Below are 19,196 nucleotides of genomic sequence, written 5' to 3' on the forward strand. Positions count from 1 at the left end.
AAGACATTGGCATTTGTCATAATGTAAAATGAGGTGTTCAGTAATTCAGACATGGCAAGTCATTCCCCGTACCTCCCAGGTCTTCTGCATCAGCTGACTAGGGGAATCCTGGCAGACGTCCTGCCATTAACAGTGACATGGAAGGGCAAAAGAACCTTACTTATGATCTCCATTTGTGCTCCTCCCTCTAGCTTCTATAAACTGTGTTACTTTCACAGAGATATTTGTACACCTTCACATTTGAATATTAGTCATGAGTGATCTCTTTGTATTTAACATAAAGAACCATGCCAAAAAATGGCAAACAATCCATCTATAACTATAAAACTATCTGCTTCCTCACCTTTTTGAAAAAGGTAACATTTATGCAAGCATTATGCTTTCCTGAAAACAAGCCACTTCTGCAGCCAGAAAAGACAACATTTGTGAAATTTTAGCCTCTAAAATGAGATTGGAAGAAAGAGCAACCTTCTTTGGAATATGACAGAACATTTATTTGAAAAACAGTTAAAACCATGAAAAAGGATGGAAGTAGCACCATTGGTCCTAGAAAAAAAGAGAGATATAGATAATACTCTATAGGATATATATAGAATAATATATACAGAATATGTTTATTTCTAGGAACAATGGTGCTACTTCTATTATTTACATTTATGGTAAACATATATAAAAGTAAACTTCCAATAAATATATATATATATATATATATATATATAAATACAAACTATGTATCTACATATAATACATTCTTCCACTCAATAGGAAGGTAATGTCCACATGTCTCAGGCAGCTGTGCTCATCAGGCTGCCATGCAAGTAAACAGACAAAAAATGCCCTCCAGGAACACACCATGCATTCATTTCCACTTAATATGTATGTATGGATCACCTTCTGTAGGAGGAAGCATGCAGTACTGCTAAATCCTCAGTTAGGATATTTAAGTAATGCTGTGAGCTGCAAATGCCTGGACTCAAATCCCAACTCTAATACTTACTGGTTGTGTGACCTTAGAAAATTGACTTATTCTCTTTCTATTTCAGTTTCTAATCTGCAAATATTAATAGTATATTAATCTATATATTCCTTATAGATTTTGTTATTAAAGTGGGTTGATATGGTTCTCAATGAATGCTATTTATTACTATAATTATTTGAATATTTTATTAATCTTTGCAGGGCAAAACACTAGGTGCTAGGGGTATAGGAATAAAATGGTAAACCAAAACAGAAACAGTTGCTTGCTTTCATGGGAATATGAAAAATAAGCACAATAATGAATGTAAAATTTTAGTAGTATGAATAGCCATAAAGAAGAGTATACGGTACTGTGAGAGTTATGGAAGTGGGTATTGACCTAATTAGGAAATTCAGGGTAATAATCTCCTGAGGAAAAGACAGTGGAGATATGAAGAAAGGACGAGAAGAATAAATGATAATTAAGTGAGGGAAGGCGTAGAAAAGAATGTTGCAGGCAGAGAGAACAGCAAGTGCCAAGGCCTTGTGGCAGAAGAAAACAAAGGGTATCTGAGAACCTAAAATAAGGCCGGTATGGCTAGAGCACAGATAGCAAAGGGAAACATAGAGTGCAAGGACAAACCATACAGGGCAATATTGACGATTCCGTTTTCTCTGGAAATCATAAATGAGTTTTAAGGAAAGCAGATGTCATATTAGCATTTTTAAAAACTGAACACTCCAGCTGCACTAGGCAAAACAAAGTGGAGAGTATGTAGCAAACCAGATAAGAATCAATTGTCCAAATACAAGGCCTCTTAATTTTGAAGCTATGTGTATTAGTTTTCTATGCTGCATAAAAATTTGTCACAAAGTTAGCAGCTTAAAGTTACACATTTATTATCTCAAAGTACGGTGGGTCATGTGTCTAGGCGTAGCTTATGCAGATCCTCTGCCCAGGGTTTCACAGGCTGCAATCAGGGTGTTGACCAGTCTGGATTTTCATCTGGAGGCTCAACTGGGGAATAACTGTCTTTCAAGCTTATTCAGGTTATTGACAGAATTCTTTTTTTGTGTGTATGGCCTTAGGACTGAGGGTTCCAGGTTTTTCCTGGCTTGAAACCATCCTCAGGTCCTAGGGACCTTGTGGAATTACTTCCCACCCATGTAGGCTCCTCAATATGGCTGCTTACTTCATGAAACTCGTAGGAAGAGGCCCAGGCCTGCCCACAGTTATATGCCTTTCTATTATTCTAGAATCAACTAATTTGGAACTTAAATTACGTCTGAAAAATCCCTAGATGATACTGTGACATCTAGAAGCAAGTCAAAGTTCCCACCCACACCCAAAGGGGGGAGTTTACAAGGGGATAAATACCAGGGAGCAGAAATCATGAGTGCCACCTCAGAATTTTGACTATTTTACTATAAAACACTTAAATTTTATATTACAAACTTTTGAAAATAAATTCTGGGTACCAGTGGGATCTTCCTACACAGATTTTTTTTTTTTTTTTTTTTTTTTTGAGACGGAGTCTCCCTCTGTCACCCATGCTGGAGTTCAATGGCACGATCTCGGCTCACTGCAATCTCCAGATCCCAGGTTCAACCGATTCTCCTTCCTCAGCCTCCCGAGTAACTGGGACTACAGGTGTCCACCACCGCACCTGGCTATTTTTTGTATATTAGTAGAGACGGGGTTTCACCATATTAGCCAGGATGGTCTTGATCTCCTGACCTTGTGATCTGCCCGCCTCGTCCTCCCAAAGTGTTGGGATTACAGGCGTGAGCTACTGCGCCTGGCCACAGATCTTATTTTTACATGTGAGTGAGAACATTGCTAAGAGAAGATACCTTTCTTTGAGAGCTTCATAATGCCCTCTCCATACTACCAATCAACTTAGTTTCTTATAGTGTTTACCAAGAAATGTGAATACTCTTTAATCCTTTGCTATTTTTCAGTACTGTAAATTGGAATATCTCCTCCAGTATTTTCTGGTTGTATTTCCACCTGCATCTGCTTTTATATCAGGGTGTTGAGCTAAGTGGTTTTCTTCGACACCACAACTTGCTCAGCATAGATCTCTTTTTGGCAAGCAAGAAGAAGGAAGGAAGAACGAAGAAATGAAGAGAAGAAAGAAAAAGAGAAAGAAAGAGAAGGAAGGAAGGAAGGAAAGGGAAGGGAAGGAAGGGAAGGGAAGGGAAGGGAAGGGAAGGGAAGGGAAGGGAGGAAGGAAGGAGATGAGGGAAGGGAAGGGAAGGGAAGGGAAGGGAGAAAAGGAAGGAAGGAAGGAGAGAGAGAAGAAAGAAGGAAAAAAGAAAAGAAAGAAAGAAAAAGAAAGGAAAGAAAGAAAAGAAAGAAAAAGAAAGAAAGAAAGAAAGAAAAAGAGAGAAAGAAAGAAAGGGAGAGAGGGATGAGGGAGGGAGGGAGGAAGGAAGGAGAGAAAGAAGAGAAAGGGAGAAAGGAAAGAGAGAAAAAACAGAGAGGAGAGAGGGAGGGAAGGAAGGAGGGAGGGAGGGAGGGAAAGAGCGAAGAAAGAAGGAAGGAGGAAGCAAGAAAGGAATGAAGGAAGGAAGGAAGGAAGGGAGAGAGGAAGGGAGGGAGGGAGGAAGGGAAAAGAAGAAACGAAAAATAAATGGCTTTAGGCCAGGTATGGTGGCTCATGCCTATAATCCCAGCACTTTATGAGGCTGAGGCAGAATTGCTTGAGGCCAGGAGTTCAAGACCAGTCTGGCCAACATAGCTAGACCCTGTCTCTACAATCTTTTTTTAAAATTAGCCAGGTGTGGTGGCAAATACCTGTAGTTTCAGCTACTTGAGAGGCTGAGGCTGGAAGATCCCTTGAGCCCAGGAGTTTGAGGCCACAGTGAGCTATGATTGTGCCACTGCACTCCAGCCTGAGCTACAGAGCAAGACTCTGTCTCTGAAAACACAAACAAACTGTATTAGGGCTCTCTAGAGGGATAGAACTAACAGGATAAATATAAAGGGGAGTTTATTAAGGAGTACAGACTCACATGATCACAAGGTGAGGTCCCACATTAGGCCATCTGCAAGCTGAGGAGCAAGGAAGTCAGTCCAAGTCCCAAAGCTCAAGAACTTGGAGTCCGACGTTTGAAGGCAGGTAACAGGCAGCATGGGAAAAGATGAAGGCCGGAAGACTAAACCAGTCTAATCTGTCTACATTTTTCTGCCTGCTTTTATTCTGGCCATGCTGGCAGCTGACTAGATTGTGCCCACCCAGATTGAGGTTGGGTCTGCCTTTCCCAGTCCACTGACACAAATGTTAATCTCCTTTGGCAACACCCTCACAGACACACCCAGGAACAATACTTTGCATCCTTCAATCCAAACAAGTTGACTCCCAATGTTAACCATCACACAACCCAACCCTAAAATAAATGGCTCAAATAATAAGCTCTTTGTATGACTTTCTTGAACTTAGCAGGTTGCATTACATTTACCAAGTTGGGGGTTCTTCTCAAAATTATGAAGACTCATCATGGAATCTAACACTACTAGCAATGATACCCAGAAAACAACCAAAAACTCCAGAAAATCAAATTTTGTCTTCTGAATTTTAAATCACTGATTATGTCCCTGATAAAGTGATACTTTAAATTCTTTTTAATACTTGGAGCACATTTTTTATTTTTTATTTTCTTGGCAGAAGCCCACTGGTGAAAATGTAGGAGTGAGGTAGATCTAGATTTGAATCTCTCCTCTCTCCCACCCTCCCTCCCTCCATCTCCTCCTCTCTCTATGTCATTAATTATCTCATTTTACTTCCCCTGTGCCAGGTCAGGCACTGTTATAGGTGCTGGAAAAAAAACAGTGAACAAGATAGTCAAGGTATCTGCCCTCACATAGCTTACATTCTAGTAAGGTTCAGGAAGAATAGATAGTAAGCAGCATACAAAGGAACAAATAGAAAATATCAGAAAATGATAAGTGCTGTTCAAAAATGTAAAATTGATTGATGAGAAAGAAAGTAATTCAGTGGCTACTTCAGTTTAGGTGAGCAGGGAAGATCTCTTTAAGAAGAGACATCTGACTGGGTGCAGTGGCTCATGCTTATAATCCCACCACTTTGGGAGGCCAAGGCAGGCAGATCACGTGAGATCAGGAGTTCAAGACCAGCCTGGCCAACGCTGGCCAATCCTTGTCTCCACAAAAATGCAAAAATTAGCCAGGCATGTGATGTGCACCTGTAATCCCAGCACTTTGGGAAGCAGAGGCGAGTGGATCACAAGATCAGGAGTTCAAGACCAGGCTGGCCAAGATGGTGAAACGCCGTCTCTACTAAAAATACAAGTTAGCTGGGCGTGGTGGTGGGCGCCTGTAATCCCAGCTACTTGGGAGGCTGAGGCAGAGAATTGCTTGAACCCAGGAAGTGGAGGTTGCAGTGAGCCGAGATCACTCCACTGCACTCCAGCCTGGATGACAGAGTGAGACTCCATCTAAAAAAAAAAAAAAAAAAAGAAGAGACATCTGAGATACCAGCAACCATGAGAAGTGAGAACAGCATTAAAGTTAGAGGATACAGCTCGTGCAAAGGCCACAAGGTGGGAAATTAGCTGAACATTTTCTGCAAACTGAAAAATCAATTTTATGGTCTGAATTGTGTCTCCTGAAAAATTCATGTTGACGTCCTAACCCATAATTCCTCAGAATGTGGCCATATTTGGAGACACGGCCTTTAAAGCGGGATGTAAGTCAACGTGGCATCATTCAGGAAAATCCTAACATAATATGACTGGTGTTTTTATAAGAAAAGGAAATTTGGACATGGGCACATACCAAGAAAAGGTGATGTGAAAACACAGGCAGATCATGGCCATCTACAAGTCAAGAAGAAAGGTCTCAAACACATATTTTCCTCAAGGCCCTCAGAGGAAACTAACACTGCTGACATCTTGATATCCAATTTCTAGTCTTCAGAACTGTGAGAAATTTAATTTTTGTTGTTTAAGGCACCTGGTTTGCATGACTCTGTTATTGTTATGGCTGCCCTAGCAAATCACTACAACCAATGTGACTGGAATGTAGTGGATTAGGATGACAGAGATGAAATGAGTTTAGAGTGGTGAGTAACAGCTACGTTTTTTAAGAAGTTTGGATATTTTTCTAGGTCCAGTAAGAAGCCGTTGACTGGTTTTAACCAGAAAAAATCAAACTTATTGCAGAATGGAGAATGGATTGTAGAGTCAAGAGTAGAGGGAAGTGACCAGTCAGGAACAAGTGTGGTATTCAAGAGATAATGGCAGGTTGGACTAAAGTGATATAAGCAATGATAGAGGAAGTATATTTTAAACATATTTTGGTAATATAGTCAACAGGACTTGCTGCCAGTGGAAAATGTAAATGCTAGTACTGCATTACCACAGGTAGAACTAAAATTTTGTTCATTGACTACCTAGTTGTGGAACCTAGATTCTGTTTAAGTAATTTTTCTAAGGATATTTCATCAAATCAAATGACCTTCATTAAACTCATCTTTCATCAAAATCTGAAAATAGCAAATCACAAGTTCAGTAAGAATTTCACTTACATCTGTAATCAAGGCATCATTATTAAATTCTTCATTGATTGGTTCTTTTTTGTTTGCTCTGTTCTTGACATAAAAATTTTAGACTGATGAATATGATTATTTCTTTTTAAAATATGTTTAGACCCTCATTATTAATAACCTTATGAGATCATATCCTTGTTATGACTCACCTGAAATGTTGACAGAAGCAAGTAAACAAGTTATTAACCGTACCAGAATCTCCTTTCAATTCTTATAGGCTTGCTGATGTTCTATGCTAGTGTTGGGAATTCAGAAAGGAGTTTAGCTGCTAGAATCTTAGGATAGTTTACTGACCTTAACATGTTTTCCTACGTTATGAGATGAGCTGTGTTGTTATAAGCCTAACTCAGCACTAGACACCAAGTTTTTCTTAAGACCAGGGGGCCATTACAGGTTTGGTGAAGAAACCATAGACAGCTGGAATTAACCTTTTTTTAATTTATTTTTTTATTTTTGAGAAAAAGTCTCACTCTGTCGCCCAGGCTGGAGTGCCATGGCACGATCTCGGCTCACTGCAACCCTCGCCTCCCAGGTTTGAGTGATTCTCGTGCCTCAGCCTCCAGAGTAGCTAGGATTACAGGCACCTGCCACCATACCCAGCTAATTTTTGTATTTTTAGTAGAGACGAGGTTTCACCATGTTGGTCAGGCTGGTCTTAAACTCCTGACCTCAAGTGATCCACCCGCCTTGGCCTCCCAAAGTGCTGGGATTACAGGCGTGAGCTACCATGCCCAGCCATTAAGCTCTTCTTGAAGTGAGACTAGTTACTTGACTGTCACTGAGTACCATGGGCTGATGTCTGTAGGGAGAAGGGCATGATTTTGCTGATCGTGCTGGTAGTCAGCTGGCTGTGCTGATCTAGGATGGCCTGGGCCAGGACTTTACAACCTGGCTCTGCACAATGTGTCTCCCTTCTACCAGCAGTGGAGCCCAGGCACAGTCTCTTGGCAACTACAGACAACAAGAGAGACATAGCAATTGCACAAGTAATTTCCCAGCCTCTATAGTTGTCATATTGATTTTGGACATGTCACCACCCAAAATAAGTCACATGGCTGACCCACAGTCAGTGTGGGAGAGAATAAAAAAGTATGTGGCAAAGGATGTGGATACAGGGAGGGGTGAAATTCAGATCTCAATGCAATCAAACACAGACAATTCTTGATGTTAGTTCATCCATTAAAATGCATACAAAACCACAAAGAAAAGCTATATAATAAAAAGTGGCAAACCCAAAATTAAAATGCTAATGGCACATTGAGAGACATATTTGCATTTCTAATATATAAGGATCACATTCAAATGTATAAGAAAAAAAAAGCAAGATTCCAGTGGTAAATTCTCAAAAGACAGGAAACAATGTTTCTTTAAGAAGAAATATAAGAAGTGAACAAGTACATGACACAAATGTCTATCTTCATTTGTGATACAATTAAAGCTAACCTAAGATAGAATTTGCACTTAATAAATTAGCAGAAAAATGAAAGTTTTAAACAAGTGCAAATAAAATGGATGAGATACAGTTCCATTGGGACATAATATGGCAATATACAGAAAATATTTATTGCAACATAATTTTGCTCTTGCTGTTCTGTCTACTTCATCTATTCATATGCCTCAACCCTCAACTCCTTACTTCATTTAAAAATTCTCTCAAAAGTTATCTCCTCCAAAAGGTCTCCCCTGTCATCCCTATCTAAGATAGTGTACCTTTCTGTCACCTTTTAATTTTTCTCCATAGCACCTATTACTATCTGATCATCTATTATAAATTTAATTGTGATGATGGGCTTTTTTTCGTATGTTTCTTGGCCGCATAAATGTCTTCTTTTGAGAAGTGTCTTTTCACATCCTTTGCAAACCACCATGGCACGTGTATACCTATGTAGCAAGCCTGCACATTCTGCACACATATCCCAAAACTTAAAGTATAATAAAAAATGGCTAGATATGTTATTTTAGATTAAAAAAAAATTTTTTTTTTTTGAGACGGAGTCTCGCTCTGTTGCCCAGGCTGGAGTGCAGTGGCCCAATCTTGGCTCACTGCAAGCTCCACCTCCCGGGTTCACGCCATTCTCCTCCCTCAGCCTCCCAAGTAGCTGGGACTACAAGTGCCCGCCACCACACCCGGCTAATTTTTTTGTATTTTTAGCAGAGATGGGGTTTCACTGTGTTAGCCAGGAAGGTCTCAATCTCCTGACCTTGTGATCCACCCGCCTCGGCCTCCCAAAGTGCTGGGATTACAGGCATGAGCCACCACACCTGGCCTAAAAAAAATTTTTAATTGTTTATTTCTTGTGGGTCTCCCTCACTAGAATAAAAACTCAATAAAGACAAGAACTTCATTCACCATTTTCACAACTTTGTCTCCAGACATAAAACAATGGCCAACACAGACACTTAAATACTTGGTAAATGAATGAATAAATGAGTAAATAGATGGCTAAATAAAAAGAGCGAACAAAAATATATATTCTTTTTATCAGTATAATCATAAAGAAAAAATTCAAAGGAAGCAAAAGCTACATTCCATAAGATGTTCATAAGTGCCTTAACTGTAATAGCAGAAAAGCAAAACCCATCTAAACATCTAATAACAGGGCTTTAGCCATTTATTAATCCATTTATTCAACAAATGTTTTTTGAGTGCTCACTATATGCTAGGTGCTCTATTTGCCTTTCTACACTGAATTTATTCTAGTGAGGGAAATAGCCATTAAAGACATTAGTATATACTGCCAGGCAATGATAAATGCTGGGAAAAGAAAAATCAGGAAAGTTTAAAGAGTGAGGGAATGGGGTACTCAATGTCACCTTATTATTAGGAGGTTTATATAGAAAAGTGTTCATAATTCAATGTGTGAAATACAACACAACATTATATAGTGAACATTTTAATAGCTATGTAGAAATATATAGTCATGGTAACATGAATTGGAAAACCAAAGAAATAATAATTAGGTTAGGTAATAAAACTATGGAATTTTTTAATTTTTAAATTCTTTATGATTGCACTTCTCCATTTAAAAAAAAAGCAACATGGAAAAAAAGAAAAGCAACTTGAACAAGAAAACCTAAAGTTTAGAACTTCTGGAGCATACTGTTCACGCTGTCTTTTGGACAAGCCTCTAACCTGCATACAAAATAGTTGGGAGGTAGGCTGAAACTTCGGCGTTTTGGACCTCCTTTTCTAGAAAACCAACAATATTATTTGCTCCACTTTTGTTTCAATGAATTATCTGAGTTATATAGATTTTCTGTTGGGCACAAAAACATTCATTCCTATCCAAAATAAAACATGCTGCAGAAATAATCTACCATCATTTACAATCGAGGTAATTTATTATAATGCCTGAATTGTACATTTTAAAGCCAAATTTTCTCTGTCATTCATTTTGGAAAGCTTCAATTATTTTTTCAAGAACTACACAAATTAAAATTCTCTGTGTAAAAGTGAAATACCATCCTGCTTTGAAACAACTAATAACTGTCACTTGGAGTTTGTCTTCTTTTTTCAGAGTCATTGTAAAAGCTACTTTATATAACTTATCTTCACAATAATCTCACATGGATGGCTTCATTGATACAGAAACAGGTTCAAAATGTTAAATGTTTGTTACTGGTATGCCTTCTAGTACTGGTGACCAATGGGTAACTAACAAGATGGCAAAGCCCAATCTAACTTATTTATGAACTTGAGGATATTCTTAAACCCAGAGAAATTGGTCATTTTCGTTTGCTGCCATAGACATTATCTTCCTGCAGCAGACATTTGTCATATTTCGCCGCCCACTGTTTGAATCCCTCTTGCCTTTCCTATTGGCGTTGCCATCATGATTTTGGTAAATTTGTCATTGATTAATAGTTTTGACAAGAAAGGAATTTCAGCTGCCTGACTCCCACTTTATAAGCCAAGGGTGGCAGATTCTTCTTCCACCCACCCTTCGCACATCCAGATTCCTAAACTCAATCAATGAGACACTCATTCCTGGGATGCTGATTCAATAGTTGAGAGCAGATTAATCATGGGGCAGAAGCAGAATGGAGGTCAGAATGGGGGTCAATTTTGCCTGTCCATCCCCCAGAGGATCCCTTGTTCTTATCTAATCTCCTAATTCCATCCTCCAGAATCCCATCTATTATGTCAGTCCCAAATATCCTCATGACAAATTTCCTTTGGCTAAGATAACCAGGGTTGTTTCTATTCTTATAGCCAACACCCTGGACTGGAGATATCAAAACATATATGTTATGAGTTGAATTGTGTCCCCTATAAAAGACAACTGAAGTCCTAATCCCCAGTACCTGTGAATGTAACCTTATTTCTGGAAATAAAGTCTCTGCAGACACAACCAGCATAAGATGAGGTCACACTGGAGTAGAGTGGGCCCTTAATCCAATATAGGAAGAAGAGGGAGAGGAACACAGGGAGAAGAATGCCATGTGAAGCCAAAACATAGAGGAAAGAGTGTCATTGAAGTGCTGCATAAGCCAAAAGCCAAGGTGATATGGTTTTCTGTGTCCTCATCCAAAGTTTATCTTGAATTGTAGCTCCCACAATTCCCACGTCATGGGAGGGACCCAGTGGAAGGTAATTGAATCATGGGGATGGGTTTTTCTCATGCTGTTCTCATGATAGTGAATAAGTCTCACAAGATCCGATGGTTTTATAAAGGGGAGTTTTCCTGCACAAGTTCTCTTGTCTGCCACCAAATGAGACATGCCTTCCATCGTGATTGTGAGGCCTCCCCAGCCATATGGAACTGTGAGTCCATTAAACTTCTTTCTTTTGTAAATTGCCCAGTCTGGGGTGTGACTTTATCAGTAGCATGAAAATGGACTAATAACACAAGGATTGCTAACAAAATACCAGAAGAGAGAAACCAGGAAAGGATCCCTCCAACAGGGTCCAGAAATGGCATGGCCCTGGAAACACCATAGGCTTCTGGCTCCCAGAACCATGAAAGACAAAGTTCTGTTGTTTTAAGCCACTTTGTTATGGCAGCCCTAGGAAGTATCTAAACTATTGCTAAAGACAATTGTAAACCATTAGTCATATTATTTGCTTAAGAAATCCATTATGTAGGCCGGGCGCGGTGGCTCACGCTTGTAATCCCAGCACTTTGGGAGGCCGAGGCGGGCGGATCACGAGGTCAGGAGATCGAGACCACGGTGAAACCCCGTCTCTACTAAAAATACAAAAAAAAAATTAGCCAGGCGTGATGGCAGGTGCCTGTAGTCCCAGCTACTCGGAGAGGCTGAGGCAGGAGAATGGCGTGAACCCGGGAGGTGGAGCTTGCAGTGAGCCGAGATTGCACCACTGCACTCCAGCCTGGGCGACAGAGCGAGACTCCATCTCCAAAAAAAAAAAAAAAAAAAAAAGAAACTCATTATGTATCTGTAACATGGAAATGCTTTCCTAGATAACTGGTCATAAGATTTTTTTCACCCACCCAAACCAAGTTTTGCATATAGTAGGCGTAAAAATAAGAACTCAGTACATTTAAGCATGCAAATGAACAGAAAGCATAGTTCAGGGTGGGATTACACTAAGAAGTTATTTATTTTCCAATTAATTCTCATCTCCTCGACACTTCACTTATTTTGTTATCTACTCATGAACCCAATGTCCCTTCTATCGTCAACCAGGTCACTTTCTGAATACTCTCTAAATGTTTACCAAAATAAATCTAGTCCTTGACAAACCAATAATTAGATATCATATAGTAGCATAAGATTTTTGGGAGTTTCACCATGACAACATTGTTAGAACGCTGAAATGTGCATAAATAAGGAAAGTAGATTATGACATTTCTTTTATATTTATATTCAATGTACTGTGAATGATTATGACAGGTAAAGTGGAAGAGAATTAAAACAGAAAGGACATTGAGATACACCTCAAAAGGATACTATCCAGAAAGTGCTTAAATACTGTGTGCAACTGTCTTATCAGTTGACCAGACAGAAATCAGTGCAGTTAACATGGGCTGTGATTAGATATTTTAACTGCCTTAACGTTTTGTTATATTTTATTCAACAAAGTCATATTTAACTGCAGAATAGTGGGCAAACCAAAATGTGTGTTACAGGTATTATGTTGGCATTTTTATTTTCTACTGGAACTTTCATTATCTATTAGCTTTTCAGTCATTTCAAAATTCCTCAAATTTCTTTCTGGTACTGCCTTTTGATTTAGCAACTGGATAGAAACAGCTGAAAGTATTTCTTGGTCTTAAATTAGAGTTGGCCATGACAAATGTTTCTGCAAGAATTTAGGATGAATCCCACACATTTATCACGGCATCTGGGCCATGTTTGTTTCTGTAGGACAGAGGAGAGGCTAGGAAGTATTCTTATGTTGGTAAACTGGAAGTCTAAGAATTACACTTGCCATCTGCGATTGTTTTGACGAGAATACTGGCCTGTTCTTCCCACTTAATTACCAAAATCAAATATCATGATGCAAAGACAATGGCCTTGGTGATCTAGACTTAAGTAAAACCAGTAAGAATAAACACTTTCACTTAAATATGGTTGTATTTATTTACTACAATATTCAAAAAGCTTTTAGAGTTTATAGAAAAATTTCATGCATACATTTAGCCTATACAAACACGAAGAAGTTATATAAACCCAACATAATTAAAGCAATTTATATAGGGCATAAACTTCATGACATTTACAGTCAACTTGTAAGGAAAGAAGGCAACTAACAGAAATAACTTCTCCCAGCAAAAACACTTTTGTGGTTTGCACAGTTCCAAAATACCAGTCTTTAAATATGTACTATTCCACCGAAGTGCCAAAAGGAGAATAGCAAACTAAATAAAAAAAATATGGCCCCAGTTTAGAAATTTGGTAAGAAAGTAACAAGAAGACCTACTTTTATACATGCAAGAGCAAAGAATCAACTTAATTTCTCAAACATTATAATTTCTTTAACTTTATTAGGGAATATAATTTCAAATAAATCCCAGATTTACCTAGATCTATTGAACAATTAATACAATTGAAATACTTCTGGTGTCAAAGCTACTGAGTGCCAAAAATATTCAAACTTCTCCACTAAAGAATCTCCCCAGCTGGGCCCAGTGGCTCACGCTTGTAATCCCAGCACTTTGGGAGGCAGAGGTGGGTGGATCACAAGGTCAGGAGTTCAAGACCAGGCTGGGAAGATAGTGAAACCCCGTCTCTACTAAAAATACAAAAATTAGCCGTGGGAGGTGGCGGGCGCCTATAATCTCAGCTACTCCAGAGGCTGAGGCAGAGAATTGCTTGAACCCGGGAGGTGGAGGTTGCAGTGAGCTGAGATCGCACCACTTCACTACAGCCTGGGCGACAGAGCGAGACTCCATCTCAAAATAAATAAATAAAATGAAACTTAAAAAAAATTTTTAAAAAAGGATCTCCCTTGTTAAATAACAGAAGTAGTGTATTTTCAATGCCAAACGGGCTACTAAGAAGCAGGCTAAGTGGCTGCCTGGGATCATAATCAGAACATGAACTCTCAAACGCTGCCGCTGATAAAAATAGCACTACATCAAGTTTCTTCCTATTAGCCGGGTGTCCGAGTAAACCTTAGCACACAGACCCATACTCACAGCCCAGTATCAAGCACCAACAATTTTTCAGTGAATGTGCTGTCCAGCCCCAAATTTGCTCTTGACAGAATTGTTGCAACAGTAAACATTTGCCCTGGGCACCAACCTGACACAATTCTTTGACAAGTAGTTTTCCTGCTGTAGTAGAGAGAACAGATGGTGTGATTCCTGCCTAATAGACTTAGTGGTTGCCTAATTTAAGGAATAATATGGATAAAAACTAGTAGTGGCAGCAACTAATTTTCTGATTCTGCATTCTGAAACAGTATTTTGGAATCAGTATTTTTTATTAGCGGTACTCTTTCCAATACCAATTGTAAGGACACTAGTCATCCTGAGGCTCACAGTAATTTATTTTAACCCAAGCATTTTCATCTTTGGAAAGCATTATCTCCGCAGAAGGGAATGGTGAAGTCATTTGTTGAAAACCCTTAGCAAAAGGTCCACACGAATAAGCACAATCAGATTTGATTCTGGGATAAAGGATGGAAGGGATATGAGACTAAATTCTAAACGTTGGGCTGGGGTGAGCTCCTTAAAAGCAGTCACACCAAAGTCAGTTTCTCTAATTCCCTTTCCTCAAACTACCCACAATATGTATCTTTTTATTTTTAATCCAGAAACGTGGCATGTCAATGTTAACAATGCCTTCCTAAAGCTTCTTCACAGTTCTTCCCCCTCAGAGTGAAAATATCCTGTTCTGATGAGTCCTTGGAGGAAGAAGTAAGCAAAGCCCCAGAGTTACTCCAGGGCACCTTGTTTCTGCCTTGCTGTCTGGGTTGACTGATTGATTGTATTTTAGAAGCTGATGAAATGCTATAGGTGTCTGCAGGCTGAGCATCCCCCTCAGACACGCAAGCCCGATGGGTGCTTGGATTTAGAGCTGTGTTTGTAAGGTTTTAGACACTTCCTCTCTTTGGGATTATCTTAGAATTGTAATGCTGCTATCATTATCTTGGGGAGGTGACTGGGCTTGTAAATAGAAAAACCATCAATCTTCCTTCCACTCACAGCCAGCATTGCTTCCTTGCCCCAACGCACATCCTCCCAAATAGGCTCAAGGTAGAGGGTGCACCTCCTAACAACTTGCTTTTATCTTAGGGAAAAGGATAAATTTTAAACAGTGTGTGACACACTTTGAGGAAGATGTTTAAGAAATACACTAGCAAAAAGTATCAGAAATAGTACATATTTTGCACAGGCTCAGCCATAGAACAGAGATCAGTCACGACTCTCAGACAAATTTCTTTAAGTCCCACATCTCATGGAAACAGGCAGCCCAAATGAGCAGAGTCATCTGAGTATAGACGTCAGTTACAGAGCAATAAATGGATGTGGTTTAAGAAATATTTTCTAAAACTTCCAGGCCTTGATATAGGAACATAAAGACGACTTCAAAAATGCTTAAGAAAGGGACAAAGTTGCCAGAATTCAAATAGTGATTGCTATGGTCTGAATATTTGTGTCCTCCCCAAACGTTATATGTTAGAATCTTAACCCCAAAGTAATGGTTTAGGAGGTTAGGTTTGGGGAAGGTGATTAGGTCATGCGGGGAGAGCCTTCATGAATGGGATCAGTGCCCTTATAAAAGCAGCCCAAGAGACATCCCTTGCTTCTTCCATCAGGAGAGGACACAGCAAGCAGGCATTGTCTAAGAGCCAGAAAGTAGGCCCTCACCAGACACTGAATCAGCCTTGATCTTGCACTTCTCAGCCTATACGGCTGTGAGAAATAGACTTCTGTTGTTTATAAGCTACCCAGTTTTTGTTATAGCAGCTTAACTAATACAGTGGCCAACATACAATAATAGTGTGGTAGCCACAGACGTGCACCGCTCAGCTTGGCCAAGAGAGGACCTGCTACAGAGTGTGGTGAGCCAACAGTTCCAGATCCACCATCTTCAAGATCCACTTCAGCACTGTTCCTGGACTTCTCCCAGCCAATACCTGAGCACAGAGTGGGTACTGGAGCCAGGCCATGTCTGCCCAATGCAGGATTCCTTCAATGGACAACCTTTGCTTTGAGCATCCCATTAGCTTCACCAAGTCTTTCTCAAGGAACACTGCAGTTTTCAGCTCTTCCAACCGAATCAGTCGTCTGTCTCCCTCTCTTTCTGCAGGTGTGAGACATGCACTACAATGTAAAGCCTCTCCTTACCTGCCCCTGCTCCCCATACCCATTGTCATTCATAGGTGTTTCCTCCAATAAGTCTCTTTCACTTCTAATTCCATCATGGTGTTCACTTCCTGGAGGACCTAAACTGCTACCAACAAATATATAAATCAATGCAGTTCTGGCTCATCTCCCTGGGAGATAAAATAATGCTGAAAGTCTAAGTGAATGTTAACTATGGAGAGAACAAACTAATAATCAAAAGCCCACTCCTGCTATAGCTAACCCAGTCCCTCCATAATGACATTAATACGTTCATGAGGGTGGAGCCCTCATGACCTAATCAGCTCTAAAAGTCTCCAGTTCTCAACAATGTTACAGTGGCAATTAAATTTCAATGTGAGTTTTGAAGGGGACGTTCAAACCATAGAGACAACTCGCAAATAAAGTCTGCATTAGAAAACATCCAGGATTGTGCATTTGCTCTTTGAAAGGCTTTTCGGAGGCAATCCCATTCTTCTTTACCAATGATTTCTCAAGCTTCATTTCACTGCAGGTTTGTGTACTTCATCAAGCTTCCTTTCCTGCACAGTTCTTGACTCTAAATTATTTACTTGCATCACCTCCATATAAATGTTTATTTTCTTTGTAAAGGGAGAGAATGGAGGCACAGTATAATTAACCTTCCCATGATGTTGTAGATACTGAGAATGAATTTTTATTAGAGGGTAGGGTGGGAGGCAAGAGAAAAAGCAAGTGCCTGTTTCATCCCCCGAGTGCCACCTGCATTTAAGGGCACAGACAGTGCCTACCCGAGACCATCTTGCCCACAGATCAGCCCACACACAGTGCCACTGACAGCTGTGAGGAGAGAACACAAAGGCTGAGATAAATGTGGCACACACTTTAAGACTGCACATATTGGTCATCAAAAGATGCAGAATGAGCCCCAAAGGAACACAAATACGAGGCTTATTTTAAGTTTTAAAATCAGCTTTTAGCTCCCCTAGCAAAAATGAGAGATTTTTTTTCCTTTTTAAAGCCCACAGATCCTCTAATTCTCAATCTGTTGAGAGTTTTACCTCCTTTTACAAACTAACAAAAATAGGCATGCAACCAACCTCTGAAACTCACCATAAGAAACTGAAATTGCTTTTTCAGAGTTTCTTTGAGGATCTGCATCTTAAATCAGATATTAGGGAGCAGGTCACCTTCTCTATCCTTTAAGAAAGGAGAAAAGATGCTGTCTGGAGTTGGTATAAGAAATCCCATTCTTCCTGATTCGAAGCAGGAAAAATAGCACTAGCAGATACAGGAAAAGCCTGATAAAAATTTATAGAAGAAGTCAGGAGAAGAGGAAAAGCAAGAAAGAGAGAGAAAGAAATAGGAAACAAACACTTATTGTGCACATTGTTTATATAACATCTCACTTAGTTCTTGCAATTGTCCTAAGAGATGGATGGTGCTGCTTCCATGAGGAAAACAAGACTGAAGGAGAAAAAATCACTTTCCCAAACACAAACACATAGATCATGGCAGAACTGAAAGATTTAAAAGAATAGAAAAAGCATCCATTGTCCATTTAGAAAGCAGTAATTTTGAAAGGTGTGAATATTGAAAAATTTCTTATAAGTTTAGCAAGAAATAAGAAATGGGCATTTTCTAATACTGATTCATAGAATCCATTGTATTGACAGATTTGGATTAACAAACAGCTCACTTCTGAAAAAATGTAATTCCCTCATCTCAAAAGCCCTTTCAAAAAGCTTCTCAAATGAAATGGCCTTGACATTTGCCCCAGGTGAGTTAAACTTCACTAAGCTTAGTAAATGAGTCAATACCAACTGGGACGCCACGTTAATCTCATTTTCTTGATCCAGAAGCGCTCTCTGCAATGACTAGATAGCTGGAGGATGGGATTATACTCAAAAAATTAAATGTCATTTTATTTCTAGGAATTGTGCTAGTAGGCAAACTGTCTTCACATACCAGTGAGGGATTTTTCTGGTATCAAAGATGATGTGAAGCAGTTTAGCAAATTCTTTGCATACTGACTTCTCCCACTTGGAGCCCAGCTGCTGCCCAGTTTGGATACGGTTTGTTTGATCCCTCCAAATCTCATTTTAAAATGTGATCCTCAGTGTTGAAGGTGGGGCCTAATGGGAGATGTTTGGGTCATGGGGGTCTTGGATCTCTCATGAATGGCATCCTGCCATCCTTGCAGTAATGAGTAAGTTCTTGCTCTATTAGCTCCTGTGAGAGATGGTTGTTAAAAACAGCCTGGCACCTCACCCACCTTCTCTGCTGCTTCTCTCCCAATATGATCTCCACACACTGGCCCCCTTTGCCTTCTACTATGAGTGGAAGTAGCTTGAGACCCTCATCAGAAGCAGATGTTGGTGCCATGCTTCCTGTACAGCCTGCAGAACCATGAGCCAAATAAAGCTCTTTTCTTTATAAGTTACTCAGCCTTAGGTACTCCTTTATAGCCACACAAACAGACTAAGACACCAGCTAAATCTCTTTTGAAGACAGTGTAATATGTAAGCTTATAGTGCAAAAGTTAGGAAGTCAAAAGCTGCATTTCCCAGACTGCCCTGAGATAGGGTTCTGGGAGTGGTTTAAGTTGTGTCACTCAGTAATCCTCGCACAAGTCATGAATTGAAAACTGAGTTAACCAGGGGAAAAGGGCATGGCAGACTTCTCACGTTTCGTTGCTGCAAATCTAGCAGGCACAGTGTGTTCCCAGAGTTCACAGTTATAGCACAAATTTTCTGACATTCAGATTAAGCTAAGGTGGAGTAATCTTGAAAACAGAGCCAGCAGTGGGGCCAGTGGCTTCTCTAATTCCTGCTGTAGCATAGGAGAGTTCAAAGGAGTTCCAAAGAGTCAATCCCCAAAGTTTAGCCTGGAGCCCACAAGCACCCACTTTCCCATTTCAAATCAGTTC

This window comes from Nomascus leucogenys, chromosome 9, assembly GCF_006542625.1.
Source record: "Nomascus leucogenys isolate Asia chromosome 9, Asia_NLE_v1, whole genome shotgun sequence".
Lineage (NCBI taxonomy): Eukaryota > Metazoa > Chordata > Mammalia > Primates > Hylobatidae > Nomascus > Nomascus leucogenys.